Genomic DNA, 21,114 nt, shown 5'->3' with positions numbered 1-21,114 from the left:
AAATACTGATTAAATTTGCCCTCCTATTCCTCCCTTAGTTATTTTCATCAAAGTAAAACATAAACTGATCAATTTTTTCTGAGGTAATTTTCCTGGAAAGAGTAATTTTGGTTACAATAGCCGAGTGCTGTTTGCGGCATCTTAGGCAAGTGGCAAATTTTGAAGTGGAAGCTCTATGGTTTATAATATATTTGCAAGTGGTTACTCAGTTGTATATTTATAATGTATCTTTAGAATATAACTGTCAGTGGTTGTTGCAGTTGCCTTTTGTTTGTACCACAAATTTGAAAATAATGGTTATAGAGGGACAGATTTATCTATGTAACCATGGTAATGATTTATTAACTTACCTGGAGTGGATAAAGAAAATCAATCAAAAAATACATTCAATCTCTTAAAAACTCCTTTCCAAACTCTTTATTCAATTCAGAGCCCTTGCCATTTGCAACATTGTAACCTTCATGGTAAGCAATGCTGTGGAACAGAAAGTTTCCCCTGATGTTATCCACAATGAGCTGGAAGTTTTATAAGAAAGGATTATTTGTTCAATCCTATCATCAGGGTGTCTAATTCATCAGCATTGGTTTAATCGGGTTTTGGCAGTAATTGAATGGATGCTGGGTTCCAACCTCACTTTGAATAGCATCTCAGGATTTGGGAAGCTGGAACGTTGGGTCACATGATTTGTGGCTTATCAGAAAGGTGCCACCTCTGACAGTGAAGCTTTCCCTCGGTACTTCATAGAAGGCTATGGGCAGGATTTTACCGTCGGTGAACAGGGGGCGGGGCCCGCTTGCCGACGCAGGATGACGTCAGGCGGAACCCCCAACATCACCCCGCCCGATTTAAATTTTCAGGAAGGCGGGAGCACAGCCAAATCAGCTGTGGGCCCGCCGACCTGTCAATGGCCAATTGAGGCCATTGACAGGATAATTGAAACAATTAAAGGACCTGCCCATCCAACCTGAAGGTTAGCGGGCAGGCCCGGAGCCCGAACGGCCAATAGAAAAAACATGAAACCTCATCCACCGGCGGGATGAGGTTTCACGTAGGGTTTAAAAAAGTTTATTAAAGTTTCAGTGAAATTTATTAACATGTCCCATCTCGTGTGACATTGTCATATTGAGGGGGACACGTTAAGGATTTTTTTATTTTTCCAATTTTAAAGTTTATACAACCATCAGCGATCTCCCTCAGGCAGCACTTAGCCTCAGGGAGATGTGCGCTCTTTTGTGCGCATGCGTGAAATAGCACATTCTTGCATTTGGGGAATCCCCCCCGCCGGTTGTCATGCTGGGCGGACCTTAATTGGCCCGCCCACGTAAAATGGCGGCAGGGCCCGCTTCTCCGGCGGGGATCGGCTCCCACCCGCCGGAAATTGAGTCGGGCCCACCCGCCCAGCAGGCAGAAAATTCTGTCCATTATGTGTTCAAGTCTCTTGAACCCATGACCCATGGAAATTATCATTATAAATATTAACAAAGATCATGACAAACACAATAGAGAGCTGATCAGCATTGGTGGAAAATGAAAGGTAGCGGATTGTCCACCCATTGGGCACATTCTGTTTGTGCCAGGCGGAATGTATAACAGATGAACAACCTGCTGTCAACCACAAATTAGCTCTAAGGTTTCTGGACAGGAAGATTTTTGACTGTTCACTAGTTGATTTCCTGCGACACATATGAAACCAAGACCAAGGGCAGGATTTTCCCTGTGGGTTTCTGAACCCTGCCATCAGATTGAACTGTGGATCAGAAGCCCATACTGTGTGGAAGACAGTCCCTCACTGATGTTCCCCAAAGAGACCAATTATTGGCCAAGAGGTTGGTGGTGGTGGTGGAGGGGGGGCAGGGGGGGGGGGGGGGGGGGGTGCAGACTCTCGATGCTGGAGGGCCAGTCAGAAGCCATCAAGCTTGAAAGCAGCTGCAAGCTGTGGATGGTGCTCAGTAATGGAGAGGATGCTTCAAAATGGAGCAGATTGCCCTCTCTTCACTGTTTTGAACACTGTCTAGAGCCTGCCTGGAGTGCTGGAATCTTGTCTGCTTCTGGGAGGCCAAGTCCAGGCAATTAAACTGGCTCTTACTGCCTGCGGGAATCTGGAAGCCAACTGGAAAATCTCAGTCGGCCTCCATTCATAGACCTTAACTACTTTAACCAGCTATCCACCATGTGAGCTTGGGAAAATGCCTCGGGAGAAGGATGGAGCCAGGGAATTGGTGGCCGCCCTCCTCTGATGCCAACCCCATCAGGTGCAAAAAAATCAAGTCCCAAGTATTTAACCCAAGTGAAAATGGAGACAATATGTATCACTGTGATTCACAATATCAGAAAATCAGTTCCAGATTTGAGAATTTAAACTGCAACATAAAATTTCTAGTGTCTTTCAACCATATATGTTAAAGCTTACAATATTGTACCTTGAACTCATAGTTATGTATTTCTTAAATCTCCAAATGTCATGTTTTGTTCAAAAGACTGGAAATCAGTTTCTTTAGCACTCAACCCAAGCCTCCAACTTGCATGGTGATCATTAAGGTATTAGTTATTTACTCACTATGCTTCATCCAGTAAGCTAATTTTAAGTATATCATTTTGAAAATGGTGCATTACGTATTTTTGTGGATACTATACAACGGGACAGGGTAAGATAGCAAAGGATAGAAACTCAAGTCCTGTGCCCACCCTCTTCATCTTTTGAATGATCCTTTAGTTTAGAATCAGGGGTCAAATGGACTTTCATTTATGTAATGCTAACCGAAGTGCCATTTCACTATTTCACTAGGACATTCCATTGACCTTGTTGACACTTCCTCTCATGATTACGATACGGTCGACTGCCTAAAAACAACTCCCATGCTCCAGCCTTCAGATCTCGCACTCACCATTTGAGTGATGGAGAGAGAGCCTGCACAGACACATTTACATATAGCACACACATATCACTGCAATTTCTTCGCCATTCCCAGGTCCACAAATCCCATGTTGTACACAAAACCTGCTCTCACTGAGTCCAGGCTGAAGGAATAATTAAAGCAAAGGATTCTACGAAGGACAGTACTGTAGATCTCAAGAGTTTTCCATTATTTCCTCATGCATTGGCTTGGGTTAAGAAAACACAACTGATTTTGCAAATACAAATTTCACTGATGTATCTTCACAAATAATGAATTTCTGCATTGAGCAACCGAGAAATAAAGTGCAAAAAAAAATTTGGAAATGCTGGGTAAAATGGCAGCCATTATCACTGCAACTGTGTCAAATTACTACAAACCACAAGAGGCCAAAATATTATTTTCTTTCCAAAGAATGATCACATCAAGGGTTTCTTTGTTAGTTTTTCTGAGAATATAAAACTATATTATGGAAAAGTGGTCTCTTGAGGAAGCAACAGAAAAGGAAGTGATTTAGCTATTTTTTTTCCTGACCACACTCACTGGGAAAACATTCATACAGAGTTCTGTCTCAGTAATCGCTGCATTATTTATGAGAACCTGCACATCTTGAGATTAAACATTTGCTGATTTGTCAAAAGCCCAAACATGAGGTCCTGCCCATCTCCTTGACATATTAGTTCATCCAACGCAAAATACCGTCATATATTTAATTGATGAGTACACCTTCTGGTGACCCAAACACACTGCACCAGGCTTTCTGAAGGTGGCAAATGAGGAAAGCCAGCAAGAAATGGCCTGTCAGATAACTCAAGGTGAACTGCTTTTGAGACAAGGACGGTCCCAGGTATGGGAAAACACTGTTTTGATGCTGATAGGAAGTACTTTTAGGATTAGACCTAGCACAGTATTAATAGAATAGGTTTGGTATTGCTTGGCATAACAGAATAGTTTGATGAAATGAGGTTGCAGGGATAACTGTAATGTAATGTAAAGTGAACAGCTATCAGACCCTTTTACCAATGACGACAGTGAGAGGAGGTCGTATAAAGTGCACTATGCTTGGCAAATCAACCTCTGCAAAGTTCTGATCATTCTCGCCCTTCACTGATAGCATGTTACATTTTTGAGGGCAGGTGTGCTATCACTTTCGGAGTTTCTGCTGCTCACAAATAATTGAATTTATGATCTTGAAATCAGTCCTGATTGGATTGCAGAAAGCAGCATTTTGGGACAACCTCAGGATAATCTGTCTCACACTAATTGGACTTAAGATTGTCTGGTGAACAACTCCAATGCAGCATTTAAAAGTGGTCAGGCAGTCAAGTGGGACTTGTTAGACTTATGCAGAGTTTTGAAAAATCTTTTAAGAGAATGGGGATCCCAACCACATTCTCAGCATGTGTGGAAGTACAAATTTCATAGTTTCTCTTGAGACAAGGAACACCATTTATAGCCTGTGGGATAACTAGGGTGTTGTTGGCACTCTGGCATGACCAAATGTATCCTAGTAATGAAGTAGAACCACAGTCTTTATCAGCTAAGCTTGTGGCTTAATTTATTCTTTTCACCCTGGAAAATGTAAAGACACAACAAAAATGCAAGAGCTGGAATTTTGGGGATCAGGGCCACTTGGGTAAAATGGGGGGAGGTAGTGGCATAGTGGCATTGTCACTGGACTAGTAATCCAGGGACCCAGGGTAATGGTCTGGGGACCTGGGTTTGAATCCCACCGCAGCAGATGGTGAAACCTGAATTCAATATAAAAAAATAATCTGGAATGAAAGTCTGATGATGACCATATATCAATTATCATAAAAATCCCTCTGGCTCACTAATGCCCTTTAGGGAAGGAAATCTGTCAGCCTTACCTGGCCTGGCCTACATGTGACTCCAGGCCCAGAGCAGTGCGGTTGACTCATAAATGCCCTCTGAACAGGGGCAATTAGGAGTGGGCAATAAATGCTGGCCTAGCCAGTGATGCCCACATCCCATGAATGAATGTTTAAAAAAGGCAAGGTGGAGAAGATGGATGGCAATGAAAAGGGTAAGAGTGGGAGTGTGACTGCTGGGGTACTTTTCCCGTGTTTTGACATGATTGATTTGTTGGAAATTCAAATGTTATTTCTTTTACTTTTCTATAGATTAAAAATATATTAATTGTGAAATATCAGGTGTACAATATTAACCAGAATGCATTCAATATTTGGGGGGGGTTGAGCACAAAGAGCGGAGGGGGGCGGGGTAGGGGCAAGTGTGGAATTTTGTGCCACCGGCTGGCTGTCAGCTCCAAGAAAATGGCCTGAGAGTGGGATGAAGGCGGGAAGGGGTAGCGGCAGGGCTACCTGCCCACAAGCTGTGGGTAGCCAATTAAGGTGAACAAAAGCCTATTGTCAATGGCTGTATGGGAGTTTGCAGTTGGCCTCGAGGGCAGTGGGAGACACGGCAGCTACAAGAAGGTGGCAGACCATGAGGCCAGTGCTCCAAGCAGCAATGGAAGCCCTCACTGCCTTCCTGACTTTAGCAACAGTCGCAGGAACACCCACCCTTTCCAAGCACAATGGTGATCCAGCTGCAAAAGACTTTTTATTTTAGATTTTAAAAAATTTGGGCACCCTGTCCTTCACTCACCTCTAATGGGCAGCCTGCTGCTGCTTCAGTACTGAAGAGTCTCCTATAGGCCCTTAGCATTGGCAGCCAGCACACTGCCCTTAACTGGATGGCAAACCCACCCTCCGGCCACTAATTAGCCAATTTGAGGAAAATCACAGGTGAGTGACTGTTCCCCATTAGAGCCTGGTGGCAGGGAGTAGAAAGGAAAATTATTCCACAGATCTCTTCAGAAATGTATATTCAACATTTGGATTGTTCCCTTTAGGTCTTCTGTACTTGTGTTTGTTTTATCTACAACACAAATGAAGGGACACGATGTATGACTACACCTGAAGTCACAATGTCCAGGTGACTACTTGTTTGCTGACATAGTCAATGAGCAGATCCATTTTTGAGGTAGCACCTTTATTGAAGCTATTGGTCAGCTTTTGCTAGTTTTCTAGGTTGGTACATATACATTATTCACAACTACTACATTGTTCCGATCACTGAACCCTAACTACTCCAATTTATTTTATAAACATCCAAAATAAAAGGCAACCTGACATGGGACAGAAAATATCAGTTTCTCGAGTTATTGCAATTCATTTGTGCTTTACAGAGTGACAGCTGTGTCAATTTGATGCTAATTTAAACCATTGCCATGTGCTTTATGTCTTGGGACTTAAGTCTCTTAAGCCACTGCAAAACACGGCCTTTGCATTCTTGGTACGAAGTATTATTATTACACCCTGTCATAACTTGCCAGGTAATGAAGACGCTCCTTTATTTCTGGCTGCACAGTCATATGATTATATTTCTTGCCCTGTACGACTGGTTATTTAAATCGGAATTGTCCAGTCAGCAGAGCAGAACTTACAGGCATCAACTGTCCAATTCCACTGTTGGAGAGAGCGTTCCTTTCTCAATATTGTGAAACTAGTTTCTTTTGGCAAACTACTTCCAATTAACTGTTGTTATCATCATTTCAAGTTTAGAATGAAAATAATTTTACCAAAAGGTAACTGTGATCACAATGTTCAAGACCTTTTCCTTTTGCTGCAGGAAGCTAAGTCTTCCTTACATGCACTTCGTGAATTCACATGAACAATAAAAATGGAGATGGCATCACAAAGTCAATTGAACAAAATAAAATGGAAACAAGACTGCATTACATTCTTGCTTCTTGGGGAGTATTCCCTGTTCTGGAAAGCCTAACATTTCATATTAATGTTAATACTTGGAAGCATTCCCTTAACTTCAAAATTAAATTATAACTACAACATCTGAAAATCAAGTGTGAAGGAAATACCGCCCTCAAACATAATTCAGGGTGAAGGACTCAACCTTGCTTTCCTAAACTAGTTTAAACTGAGGTCCAAACCCAGTATTGGACTGATGTAGATTAAAGTGTTTGAAAAAATGAATGCCATGTCATGGCTTAATTCCAAATGTCACAAACATTCACTGGGGGTACCCTTCACTGGGGATACCCTTCATTGGGGGCACCCTTCACTGGGGGCACCCATCACTGGGAATACCCTTAACTGGGGGCACCCTTCACTGGGGATACCCTTCACTGGGGGCACCCTTCACTGGGGGCACCCTTCACTGGGAATACCCTTCACTGGGGGCACCCTTCACTGGGGGTACCCTTCACTGGGGATACCCTTCACTGGGGGCACCCTTCACAGGTGGCATCCTTTACTGGGAATACCCTTCACTGGGAGCACCCTTCACTTGGATTACCGTGTTTTTTTGTTAGTGACTCTTCCTGTCACTAGATTATAAGACTGAAAAAGTAAACAAATACATTTGGCCTATAACATTGACATTTTAGACAAAAGTATTTTGTTACATGTTTCCACAAAAGATATACAGGTGACCACTATTGTGAAAATGAGACTACAGTTCAAAACTGAAGGTATATTGTAATAAATGCTCCATTTGTTAGATACGTACATACCTCAAGAATCAAATTTAAGTACATGATAATACTTATTATTTGTTGGGGATCTTGGGTAAACTCTTTCATTTTTCACACTTTATATCCAAATATGTTAACTGTCACAGTAGCAGGTAAAGTATTTGCCAGCCTACCATTAATAAAATCTGGTTAATGGTTCTAGGCCTTGAAATCCTGGTGTCCAATTCATCCAGAAGTGCAACAGAGCAAGACTGCCATGTATCAATGGACAAAATTATAGACCTTGTGCCAATTTGAGGGGATGGATCAATTAACATAATCCTGATGGATGGCTCACACCTTAAGCATGTCAGAAGCGCCTGATCAGCAACAAGGGGAAAAACCAGATGAGCACCATACCAGGGCCTGTTGCTCTGAGGATGGTCCTGTGGACTGTTTGAGTCAAAGCGGAACAGCAATTAAAAATTTCAAAAGCTCCTCAAGGAGTATATGGATACTCTTGGAGTGGTAATCAAACACCGCTGGGATTGAATAACATAATGCTGTCCAAAGGACTACTGGGCCCTCGGTGGACCTTATACCAACTCTAGCAAGGCTGTGATTGACAAAATTTAAGGGTAGGCAGCATTTTCCCATCGGCAAGCAGAGTGTTTGTCCCAACGTCACCACATATCATTCAGATAGTCAGTTTGTTGGACGCGCAGCCGAGTCAGCTGCACACCCGCTGAACTATCAAAGGCCTATTAAGGCCGGTTAAATGTCAAGTAATTAAAGGTATATAATTAAAAGTAAATAACTAAAAGCTAAATAAAGTAATTAACTGATTTGCCTGTCCAATCTTAAGGTTGGTGGGCAGGCGAAGAGCCTAGGCAGCCTTTGTATTTTTCATGAAACCTCATCCACAGGTGGCATGAGATTTCATGCAGGGTTTATTATTTAAATAAAAAATTTTGAAATAAATAATGGACATGTCCCAGCTCATGTGACAGCTTCACATGAGAGGACACGTCCTTAAATTTTTTCCCCACCTTTACTCAAATTTCCATAACTTAAATTAATCTCCCTCAGGAACCTCTGTGCCTCAGGGAGATCTCTGCGCTCTTTCGTGTGCATGAGCAAAAGAGCACAGGGAACCACTCAGGGAACCCCCCCGCCACTGCTGCCCACACAGGGAGCGCTCAATGCTTCCGGGCATGTGTCACAATGGGCGGGCCTTAATTGGCCCGCCCATGTAAAATGGTGGCGCGGACTTAATCGGGGGCACCGATCAGGTTCACGCCCGCCCCTGCACAAGCCCCCCGACGGGCGGAAATTTATGCTCATAGTTGTGAGGGCTGATTAACACCAGCAAAGACAATTGATAATGGGACAAATAATACTTCTAAACTAACTTTCACACCCACATTGACTTGCATTTTAAAATGATATCAGCAGATCTTCTATTGTTCGCAGTAAGTCCTCTCACCAATGGTCTTTGCCTTACGTTCGTTTCCACCATGCACCGCCACTTTGACGTGGTGGAGCAGTTCACGAGCTCTGGTGATTCTGTGAGCAATGCCATCAGGAGCTCCTTGCTCTTGGTAGGGCCAACCATGGTGGCAAGGTTCAGCAGGGGAGGTGCTGGACAAAGTGCAGTCCAAAAAGTCCTCAACAGCAGAACAGGTGAAGGGAGACTGTGCATCTGACTGGCTGCGAAGGTGGAAGAAGGCTGCAGCAGTAACATGGTCCTGGTCATCGTGGTTTGACACATCACCAAAATCTGACTACCAACCCATCAAGGTCACATGTCCACATGTTAAACAAAGTCACCGGCAGGCTCCTACCAGGTTCCATTTATCAAGTCCGATGGCCAATAGAGAATTGGTGACAGAGACAGGGCTTTGAACCTGGGATCCCCTAGTTAAGAATCTGCACACAGGCCAAGAAGCATGAAGGTTGTTGGACACCTGTTGGAACACAGGTGCCTTTGGGCAGCATTGCCTTCCAGAATAGGATGTTGGATGCACTGCCAAAATTCCTCAGGTGTATAAATGAAAGATTTGTGACACTTCACCTACAACTCAGCCAGAACAAATAAGCCAGTGTGACCAGCGCTTATGCACTGATCCTTGACTCTGACGAAGATATTAAAGAAAAGTTCTACTCTGATCTTGATGAAGGCCTCACTGCCATCCCAAAAGAGGAAACTATTATCTTTCTGGTGACTTTGCCAGGGTTGACTGTGACTCTGACAACATTACCATGATCAGTTGGCCTCTTTGCCCATCTTCCCCAACTGTCTTGTTCTTTTACCCTCTTCTATGATGTATGTATCATCCTGCAATTTCTCTTTCTCTTCTTTTGATCAGCATCCCTGATCTCTTTTCTCCACTTTTCTCCTGATGGATCTGAGTCTGTTGCCCAAATTTCTTTGCATGATATTTTAATCCATGAATTTTTACTGACTTTGCAAACTGATTCTGTCCTGTCTAGCATTGATTTCTGATCATCAGACTCTCTTTCTTTCTGACTTGATCTCTTTCTCTCTCCGTCCCCATCTCTTTATCTTGTCAGTTCACTGTGTCTTTATCACTCAAGTTTCTGCCCCCTGCTACTCTTGATGCTCTCTCTTTACCACAGGGTCTTTGGAGCTCAAACAGCAAGGCCACAAAGAAAGGTTCCTGTCAGGTTGGTGCCTAATGCCAATGTTGGGGGCAGGGGAAAAGGCCAGCTGACTGCATCCAGGCCAGTGTCAGAGTCTGGATGCCATTAGGCATTTGGTGGGGGAATAAGGATTGAGTTAGGGAGCAAGATTGGCCCTTCTGGCTGCAGAAGGGTAGCTAATGAAACAGAGGTAGTTTAGGACAAAAGCAGGCAGTGCCGGGAGAATTTGAAGCCAAAGTCAAATTGGCCTTAGGTCAAGAAGCACAAAGGAGCTGGCCCCCAAGAGCAAAATAATGTTAGCGGCAAGATTGGAAAATTTGAGCTGGCTGAAGGCTGGAGGCTGAGTTGCAAAACCACTACAAAAAATACAGTTCAGGTTGGGGCCACCTTCCGATCCTTGGGCAGTTGAGAGACCAAGAGATACACAACAGTGCTACCTATAATAAAAAAACATAACCACTACAGGGTAAGTTATTCTTAAGTACACAGGCATTTTGGTTAGGGACCTGGCATTACTGCAGGTATGAGAAATGGTCAGGCATGGCACCGAAAATAAGCTTAATAAGCAGGAACATACTTTATTTTTCACTCTTGGTCAGTTGGAGCGTTCATTAGGACTTAAGCATTATACTCTGCAAATATGCACAATGTATTCTCCTGCTACTGAAGTAAAGTTCAGTGGTACCCAGCTGCATGCCCAATGTACAATTACTTTATTAAAAACAAGTCTCCTGTGGTCCCACTTTCAGTAAATCAGTGGAAGTACTGTTTTTAAGACAGGAACATTATGCTGTGGAAAACACAATGAGGAGAATTTCTTCCAAGTTTCTCTTGACCAGGCTTTGGAAGAGGGTCGGCAGAAGGTCCAGTACACACATCTCCATGACAGTTAATCAGGAACATCACAATGAATGCATGATTCTGCTGTTAAAGTGTAGGTGTCCGTCCTTTTTAGGACAAATTCTAACTCACGTTAAGTAAACACAAGGTGAGTTCATTGAAAGGAGAATTGCTATTTTGGTAGGAGATCAGAATTCTGCCTTTGTTTGTGGGAAGGTCAACCAAGAGAGTATAGAAATTATGCCTGGCTGTTTCCTGTCCTGAAGTGTTTTCTGTAAGTTGCAAACGACAATCTTTGTTTCTTGACAATACTTTTCCTGGATATATGGAATTTACATATAAATCCTGTTCTTATCCCCTAACTTATAAACCCTTGTATTTTCTTTAATACTGTCATATCTCACAAGCCCAATCTGTACACCATTGTGAACAAATAAAGGCAAAGTTCTATTTGACATGCCATTTAATTTTTTTGTGTCATATAGCTTTCTTCACTCATTAATTTTTTTATCTCTTTAATAGACAGGATAAAGGGCTAAGAGTTCTACTGAATAATTTCGACATAACTGAAAATTATACTGACAGAAAATTATTTAATTGTTTGTGGGACATAGCCAATATTGATTAGGCAGCATTTAGTGCCCACTTCTAATTATCCTGAGGCTAATAAGAATCCAGCACATGATTTCAGCTGTGGCCCACTTGGTATCACTCTCACTTCTGAGTTCAAGGCCCACTCCAGGGCTTGAGCAGAAAAATCAAGGTACAATACTGAGGGAATGCGGCACTGTCAGAGGTGCTGTTTTTGAGAAGAGACAGTAAACTGCGTCCTCATCTGCTTGCCTGACACTACTTTGAAGACCAGGGGAGTTATCCCAGTGTCCTGGCCAATATTTATCACAAAGACAAATGATCTGATCATCACATTGCTGTTTGTGGGAGTTTGCTGTGCACAAATTGGTTGCCACATTACAAGTGACTGCACTTTAAAAGGACTTCATTGATTGTAAAACAGTTCGAGTAATCTGGTGGCTATGAAAAGCATTATATAAATACAAGTCACGTGTAGACTAGATCAGGTTTTCTTCCCTGAAGGGCATAAGTGACCCAGTTAGGTTTCTTGCCACTAGCCAATTAGCAGGTTTTTTTGGTTCAATTTCATAACTGATTTCCTGATCTGTACTATAGCCACCAGGCTGCCACACCCATTAAGGCAGGAATTTTCAACAATGCAGCTCCTTCTCTATACTACATGGAATTGCCAGACTAAATTATTGCACAAGTCTATAGTGAAGAACTCTGATTCAGAGTTGACAGTGTTACCCATTGAGCCAAACTAATATTTATAGCTCTACTTATTCCCATTTTCCATATTAAGGTAGTGAATTAAAGAGGACACAGAATTTATTGCCATAATGGAGACATTATATAAGAGGCTAGTTCTTGAATGAAGTTATGCATTTAAGTTTAGAACTCACATGCAGTATACAAATAACTATGTAACTATCAACAGATAAGCACCAAATGTGCACGTAGCTGTATAAATATTTAAAAGTCAGAGTTCAGAACAAAATTGAGCAATGAAATGTTTTTATACTTTGTGTGTCATTACTAATGATGAATGGATTAGTAATCACGATCAAAGAATATTAATTGGAAAATGCTCTGCTGACAGGAAGTCTTGATCTCTTAACAATAGCATACGTCAACTGTATGTTTGTCACGTCTCATTTTATTGATTTCCTGCCATTTTAATTAAAACCATATTTTACATATTTATAAACCTCACTGTCAGTAGCTCTACTTAATTTTCCATTAGTAAAATGCATCTATTAACTTCTGAGTAGGACCCAAAGGAGCAAATGAGTAATTGCATTAACTGTAGACAGAAATAAACACAATAATCATATCATAAAAATTATGTTTTCTGAGGCATTATGGAAAAGTATATCTTATCTGGAATTCATTCACTTGGTCTTGATGCTAAGCAATCACACCCACCAGAAGATGGGAAACCTTTCAGAATTAAGAGGTTAGCTGAACTCATTTGATATTTCAATGAGACTTTTCTGAATACTCCTTTTTTTATTTGGCTCCCTTATGTTATCTTGGTCAGGAAATGGGACCAGCTGAGTAGTTAGCAGATATTGAAAATCTATATGTGCCATTCATTTAGGTGTAGTTCTGAGCTACTAGGCTAATCCTATTGTCCAAGCTGGACTGCTTCACTGCTGCTCAACACTCCATTAGTCAGTGAAAACTGGCAAAACTATTGCACAGGAGAAAATTTAGTTAGAAATTCATTGCTCTACTATTGGATCCAGCAACTCAGTCACTCAGAATTCAAAACACTTGCTTCTCTATATTCGCCAGTATTTTTTTTAAAGTTTAAAGAGTAACAATCCAAGCTGATCAAAATGTTCATCAATTGATAAACAGACCAAACTAAATCAGCATTATTGAATCCATGAGGCATTCCCATTTTCAGTAAAAGTCATCCTTCAGCCCATGAAAAGTGAAATTGCCAATGACAGGATGTAGAACTTGCAGTTATCTAGAAGTTCCCTTCCTGATCTCAGTTGCACCATCAAAGGGATATTGAGGGCCAGGTGAAGTGGTTCCCCTGGAAGAGGGACTGAGCTCTCAAGCTCATGGACACAATAGCCAATGGCTACAGATTCGGTGGCAGGTCTTTATTCTGTTTACTCAACCAAGGGGTGAAGAAGAGTGAAAATACAGAACAAAAAAATGGAAACAAATGGCAAAGACAATTGAAGTTGCTCTGATAGTAAGCATAATATTTCTATGTATGACACTGATGTGCAGAACTGCATTACTATACAGCTAAGATAATTTTCAATTACCATGAAGAATTTTGTTCAAAAGGCTGCAAAAATCCACAGGAAAATTTCTAATACTAGTAACAGCTTATTAATAGCTGTTTTGTCAACTGTTTGAATAGTTCATATGAAAAACTGTTTCATTACAGACTAAATATTGAACATCTATAACATTTTAACAAGAAGAGCTGTGAAGAGTAAACAGACACAGCTCACATTTATGTAAATCCATCACTTTTTATTTGGAAAACGATAGATGGAAGCTATTTATCATTTGTTGAATTGAACTTATTGGACAAGGTGTATACCATTAAAGTACTATTGGACTGCACTGCACAAGGTCTAGTATGTGCAGCTAGTTTCTAAAGGGAAACTAATGACATCAAAGCATATAAAATACTTGGAAGAAAGTAGCTTTTAAAGCATTGCAGAATTTTATTGGTTTTCATTCCTCTTCTGTCCAGGGACATCAAGTATAAAGTTAATTTTATTGCCCATCTCATTTCATATTACTGGGGTCATTCTCAAACAAAATGGCATTTGATGGTAACAGAATACAGTGGGCATATCAATGCTCATATTAAACTGTTCTGAGTTTCAGAGAACCTTTGTGAATGTCATACATTTAAACATGATTGATTTATAAACTACAGAAGTTAAAAAAAATAGAGTTCAAGCAAATATGAAATAATTGGACAAAGCAGAACCCCAGTCTGACCTGCCACAATAAAGCCTTTTCAAGGTTGCCTGCATTATTGAGAAATATGTGCATAATTTCATTTTGTCTACCTTCCAACATACAATGTTAGAAGTTAATTAAATTGCATGTCCATTGTGTTCATCCACTTACAAAGTTAATGATATTCTGCTCCTGAATTGAAGAGCATTTTATAAAGCATACACTATGGGACCTGGCAGACAGTACATAGTGCAGTTGAACTCTGTCATATTCCCCAATTACAGACCTCCTAATTAGGGCAGAAATGAATGGATTTTTGTTTGACAATTCAAAACGTAACAAGTCACTCTGAGACACAGGGGCATGTGCTAAGCTTATTTTAATATGCTGCACTTGCAATGCTCACTGCCATATTTTTATGTGGAGGACTGTATTGATTTTTGGAACAACATAAAATAGAGAGAAAGGATTAACTTTTTTCTCGGTGAGGAACAAGCTCATTCGTACTTTGAAAGGTACATATAGGCTGCTGTTCTGGGTATTGCTATTCAAAGATTCACATCCTAGATCCTAGCAGAGGCTGGAACTTCAACATACAGAGTAAGAAATTTGGAAAAAACATTGTGCTTTCAATAACAATTAAAAAGGCCATATGAAATCACTGTGGCAAGCCCAGCTGGAAAGTGGGTCTACTTCACATCATGCTGCTTAAGGACATTTAAGAAAGACCTGCTTTCATATAGTGCCTTTCACATACCAAATAGCTTTAAAGCCATTGAAATAGTTTTAAAGTAGGAAACGTAATACTCAAAAAGGAAATGTTCTCAGGGGTGTGGGGAAAGTCTGGGGGCAGTGGGATTAATTGTATAGCTCCATCAAAAAACATGTGCACAATAGGTCAAATGGTCTCCTTTTGTGCTGTAAGATTCTATGATAATCAGCGGACTGCAGCCTCAGCAGAAATGGGAGCCCACCAGAATGAATAAGGTTTGCTGCAGTACATTTGAGAGAATTTCACCTTTTGCAAAATGTTTCACTTAATATAGCCACCCATTTTATGCCTCAGTACGTGCGACATATGAGTTTTGATTTGGATACCAAATGTTCCCAGCCTGACTGAAAATGACAGGAAACAGCACAGCTTAGTCTGCCTATGTGGGGATGAACACCCCCTATTGATTAAGAAGCAGTGAAGGATTCTGCAAAGCTTGCCCTTATGATAATCGATTAGGGGCGAAAACCTACCAAAGGGAACAAAAGTTGAAAAAGAGGAATACCAGGATAAACAACATCATAGAGAATTTACTCATTGGGTTAACAATGATTTGTTACAGACCCATATTATACATTGAAAGTTTTTATGACTCATTTACAATCATCTCCACTCCAAATTGATTGCAGTTTTTATTTGGATGTTTCCTCTTTTATGGCTCCTAAATGAGTTATGACTGTCCCAAGCTTCCAGCAGGCCGCAGTATATAAATTTATGATTATGTCTGAAAAAGTTTTATTACCAAAGCAAATAAAAGGTTTTTGTCTATTGCCTGTTACCTCTTAATTCAGAATACAAGTCATATATTTACCATTTATTTTTATTTTGGGTATGAACAGTTTCTGTAATGTCGTTTAACAAGGAATAAGCTGATCAAAAACTGGTCAAAAACCAATGATTCATAAGAATTTGCGACTGAAAGCTAAATGAAGAATCCTGAAGAAATTTTAACTGAAATTACTCAAAGGAAGTCAATGCCATTACTACATGACATACTACAACACCAGTTGGTGACAGATAACAGTAAACTCAAACTGTATGCTGGATAAGGGAAGCATCTTTGCTGATTTTTACTGGGGCAAGCTATATCACAACTGATACAGTGATTTCAATTTTGAGATGCGTGTTATTTCTGATTGTGAATGAAACTGCAATAAAGAATTAGCCTACGGAGACAAATTCCAGCCCAGACTATCAGGTATATGCAAGAGTTTGGTGGATGTCAGTGTTAATACTGATCAGTCAGCAGCATTATTCACCTTTGGCTTACATGCATCAAAGCTTTAAAATCACAAATAGGTCAATAGATGATAGTGTTTTGAGATTTTCTGCAAAATGCCTGATGTGGAGGGGGCAAATGTCACTGCTAAAATTGTTCAGTGTGTTTATCACATTAAAGCAGGCCTGGTGTATTGGAACTCATTATCTGCCTCTTGGATTAGGAAAGTGAGCATCATTAAGATGAATATATCATTGAGGTAACTATTACAAATGTTGCTTATCTCAATTGTTGCACTTGTCGTTAGGGACTCTGATCTATTGCATGCTTTGTAAATGTTGAATCACCCTTTTCTACAGGCCTCAGGATTGTTAGATGTGTTGTTTAGCCACTCCCTAATGAATTTAGGGTATTGTATGGAAGTTTTAAATATTCCACAGAGTGCATCATGACTGGCACATTTTCCTCCACCATCCTATTCTCTTGTCAGCCTTACGTAACAATAGAAATTAAGAGTAAACCTTGCATTCACCGTGCCAGCAATAACATTTGATTTACAAAAATTATATCTTTAGCTGCTGATGATGATATAGTTACTTTGGGTGCGATTCAACAGTAGGTTAGTAAGAAGCTTTTTCTGCTAAGAATGAAGGACATTCTTGCACCTGTGCCTCATGGGGATATGTAAATACACCAGTGCAAGTAAGACTTTGTATAGCAAAGATCTGTGTGAGCCATGAATCTGCCCCAATTTTGGGCTATAGTTCCTCAAGTTGAGCCTAGTATAAAGATCTGTGTGCGTGGAGTTCTGTTCACAGGGCAAAGCTTTCCCAGGCTGTTGGAAGCAGGTTTGGGGTGACAGGAGTGGGCAAGTCCTGGGGAGTGATGGTTGGGCTGTGATCCCAACATGATCCCGCTCTCCTCTGGCTTTTCCCCGAGTAGCTTTGAAAGTGATTGGGAAATCCCCTTGGATTTGTTGCTAAATAATTAAGAGCCTGTTCTGTTAAAAAGGCAGTTATGAGCTGGCTTAGCCTTGAATCCTGGATTTCCCAGACACAGAACATGTTTCCTGAGCTGCCAGCAACTCACCAGGATCAATGAGATGAGTGCAGAGTGGGAAGAGCTTCTTCAGAGAAATTGACAAACTGGGAAACCTTTCATCAATTACACTGGAAAGCACCAGCCATGGCCATTGAGAGACTAAAAGCAAAATACTGCGGATGCTGGAAATCTGAAACAAAAACAGAAAATGCTGGAAAAACTCAGCAGGTCTGACAGCATCTGTGGAGAGAAAGACAGAGTTAACGTTTCAGAGTCCGTATGACTCTTCTTCAGGGCTAAAGAGAAGTAAAAATGTGATGAAATTTATACTGTTTAAGGGGGGTCGAGCAGGTGAAGCTGGATAGTAGGCTGACGTTTACTGGAGGCAAAGGAAAGATTGGCAAAGATGTAATGAACAAAAGGACAAAGGGGTGTTAATGGTAGTGGTACTGGCTAAAAGAGGTGCTTTCCCACCACCGTCCCCTCTCCCCACCCCACCCCCACCCCACCCCCACTAGGACCATATGCCACTTGTTCATGTTGTTCTTCCCAGAGTGCTTATCCTTGTCCTGCTATTACCACATTCTGCTTTCTGACCTTAATGCCACCATCAGCACCTCCTTTAGCCAGTGCCACTACCATTAACATTCCCTTTGTCATTTCGTCCATGACGTCTTTGTCAATCTCTCCTTAGCCCTCACCTATTGCTGGCATTCTATCCAGTTTCACCTGCTCCACCCCAGTAAACAGTATAAATTTCATCACATTTTTATTTCTTTTTAGCTCTGAAGAAGAGTCATACAGACTTTGAAACATTAACTCTGTCTTTCTCTCCACAGATGCTGTCAGACCTGCTGAGTTTTTCCAGCATTTTCAGTTTTTGTTGCCATTGAGAGACTGCTGTTCAAAGCACTTCTTCTCTCAGACAGCACTTTCACCGCTTGTTGGGTGTTTGCCAACTTCTTGGAGGCACTTTGTCTGTCTAGCACTTCACTCACCTTCAGCTCACTTTCTTGCTGCCAGCCTTCAACATGGCATGGGAACAGCTTATGCATTTTCACCTCTACTGAGGGCAGCAGCAGAGGCCACACCAACGGCCACTGCTCCAGCAGCAGAAGCAACAACCCTAGCAACAGCAACCATTACTTCCTGCTGAAACAAATGCCCATCAGAAGAAGAGAGGAGTGGTTGAAGACTAATATCCAACTGGAAGGAGCCCAGATCGCTCCAGCACAGGGTCAAGCAGTAGATCAGCTCTCTCAAAGGGTGAGCACCAGTGATTCAGGAGGCTCAGGCTCTTATGACAGGTCGTTGCTGATACCTGGCACTTCCTAGAAAAAGACCTCTTTTCCAGCGAACCAGGTGAACGCATTACTAATGGTCGATTAAGTGCCTGTCATTGGAGGGCCATCCTGCATCCCCCACACCTCTCCGGGTCTCTGCCTCTCCCCAGATTGTATGCTCTCTTCTCCAGCAAGGACAGAAATCAGAGAGCTATGGGTACTCTGCTCCTGTGTGCAGAGTAGGGAAGGATACTATTTGTGGAGGCTTACTACACGGGATAGGTGCGAGATTGCAACAGGGTGAGGGTGTGAGTGTTCGTGTTGACTGCTCAGTTGAGGCGCCTGCAGTCAGAAGAATGAGTGGAGCTGCAAGGTGTGTTGTCCTGAGGCAAGCTGTACAGCAGAATGCAGGGAAAGTCAGAGTGTGGGGCCTGAAAGTGTTATGCCATTCACCAGCCATGCCCTCTTGAGGTCCTGGATCCTCTTGATGCACTGTCTCCAAGTTGGAGGGAGCAGAGTCCGGCTACTGACTTCCTCAGCCTCTTCCGTCCACGCCTGCTTGATTGGAGAGTTTATCCTCTTCCTCTCAATCTGGGGGCAGCTCGCCTCACTGCAGTCCCTTACATCCCACTGCAGGACCTCCAGGTAAGAGTGAAAGCATGGGGAGCCTTCCCAAGTCTGCTGTCCATTTGCTGCAGGCTGAGAAATCCAAACGTTGATGAGCATTTCTGACCTATGCTGTGGTCCCTTTAATTAGAAATCGTTCCTTTGAAAGAATAGACACAGCAAACCACCCTCTCTCGCTCTAACTGGTGGGGAAGCCCAGAGGCAGGATGACAATTGCTTTAAAACAAAAACAGAAAATGCCGGAAAAACTCAGCAGGTCTAGCCGCACCTGGGGAGAGAGGAACAGAGTTAACGTTTCAAGTCTGTATGACCCTTCTTCATTGTGTTTACTTTCCCTGTTTTCTCCGGGAACAGGAGCCTTCAGCTGCACTGACCGCCTTTTAAAAAGGCATATTCACTTATATCTGCAAGTGTCGGTATTCCAAGTGGTGGAAACAAGCCTCTTCTTTTGAGGACCAGCAGAAAAGAAACATAAATCAAGAGGAATTAACAGCTTTTAAAATTCCTGAAATGCATTTAGCTCAATATTACTGTGTCTTTTCCATAACCTCCAGTATACTTACTGCTGCCTAGTAGATCCTGGTCACCATTTTCAAATAGGCGTTGTTAACAGCTGCCATCCTACACATCAGAATGGTGGGCAGAATAATCCCTCAGATGGATATTTAAACGAAGCTGCTGATTGTCTGAGGCCTAGTTTCACAACCACTGTTCCTGCCCTTTGGTAAATGTGTGAGGGCACCAAATGCATAGAGCGCTGGAAGGGTGCGGTGTGGGTGTGGAGTGGGTTTGGGGACATGGAGGAGTGAATGAGGGATCCAATGGAGGACAGAGAGTGGGGCTGAGTGCATAAAGGATTGAAGTGGAGAGGGTCTGGTGTCCTCGGGGTGTTGGGGGGAGGTGGTAAGGGCAGTTAGTCAAAGGTAAGAAATTGAGGGGCCTAAAGGACGTGGTCATTAATGACCACGTTTGGGTACTTCACAGGGTGTTGGCTGGCAGAGGGTAGGTTGATTCGGATAATGGGGCAGGTCCAGTCTGAGGTTAGGATAATCAAAGGTCTCGCTAGGTGTGTCACGGGATCTAAGGGAAATTCCAAGGATGATATGCTGTGGGTATAGGATCAGAGGGGAATGTCATGGAGGGATGTATGCTCAGCGGGGAGGGATGGAATTTCCAATTGGAGGGTGACAGGGTCCAGAATAATGGGCGGAGACTGTAAGGTTATAGAGGGAAGGTGCAAAATGATATTGGGAGGTTAAAGAGTGATGGGGAGAAGCGCGATGGTAACAGGAGGATGAAGGGTAACAAGTTCTAGTACACACACCATTTTCCCAATGTCTCCAAAAGCAGGTGTGGTACCAGGACTGGAGATCAAAGTGGCAGAAGCCCAATATGTGGTGGGTGAAGATTAGGTTGTGGGCAAGAGAAGGAGTTGAAAATCTCACTGCTCATCAGTTCTATAGGTGAAATCCATGGACACACATGTTCTCATCTCAATGTCTGCCTTCTTCAATAGTTCACTTGGTGGAATATCTACATCTCATACACCCAAAATTCCAACAAGTGGGAGGAGAAGGAGAGGATGCAACAAAGGAGAGCACTTGTCGGTCAACAACTGAGGCTGCAACGCCAGCAGCAGGCAGCACCAGAGAGGGAGACTCAGGTCAGGCGGCAACCATCCAGGGAAAGCATTGTAGAAGGCAGATACTGGCACGTCACCACATCCTGAAGACAAAAACTAACTACCTGCACATGTC

General features: G+C 42.1%; 1 protein-coding gene across 2 annotated transcripts in view; it reads right to left on the bottom strand.

The window, feature by feature from the left end:
• LOC121289806 (inositol polyphosphate-5-phosphatase A) overlaps nucleotides 1-21,114 on the bottom strand; it is a 568,674-nt gene that overhangs the window by 220,893 nt on the left and 326,667 nt on the right. The gene's annotated exons all lie outside the window — the stretch shown is intronic.

Source organism: Carcharodon carcharias, chromosome 17 (genome assembly GCF_017639515.1).
Source record: "Carcharodon carcharias isolate sCarCar2 chromosome 17, sCarCar2.pri, whole genome shotgun sequence".
In the NCBI taxonomy this organism is placed as follows: domain Eukaryota; kingdom Metazoa; phylum Chordata; class Chondrichthyes; order Lamniformes; family Lamnidae; genus Carcharodon; species Carcharodon carcharias.
This window is presented reverse-complemented; position numbering and strand designations above follow the sequence as displayed.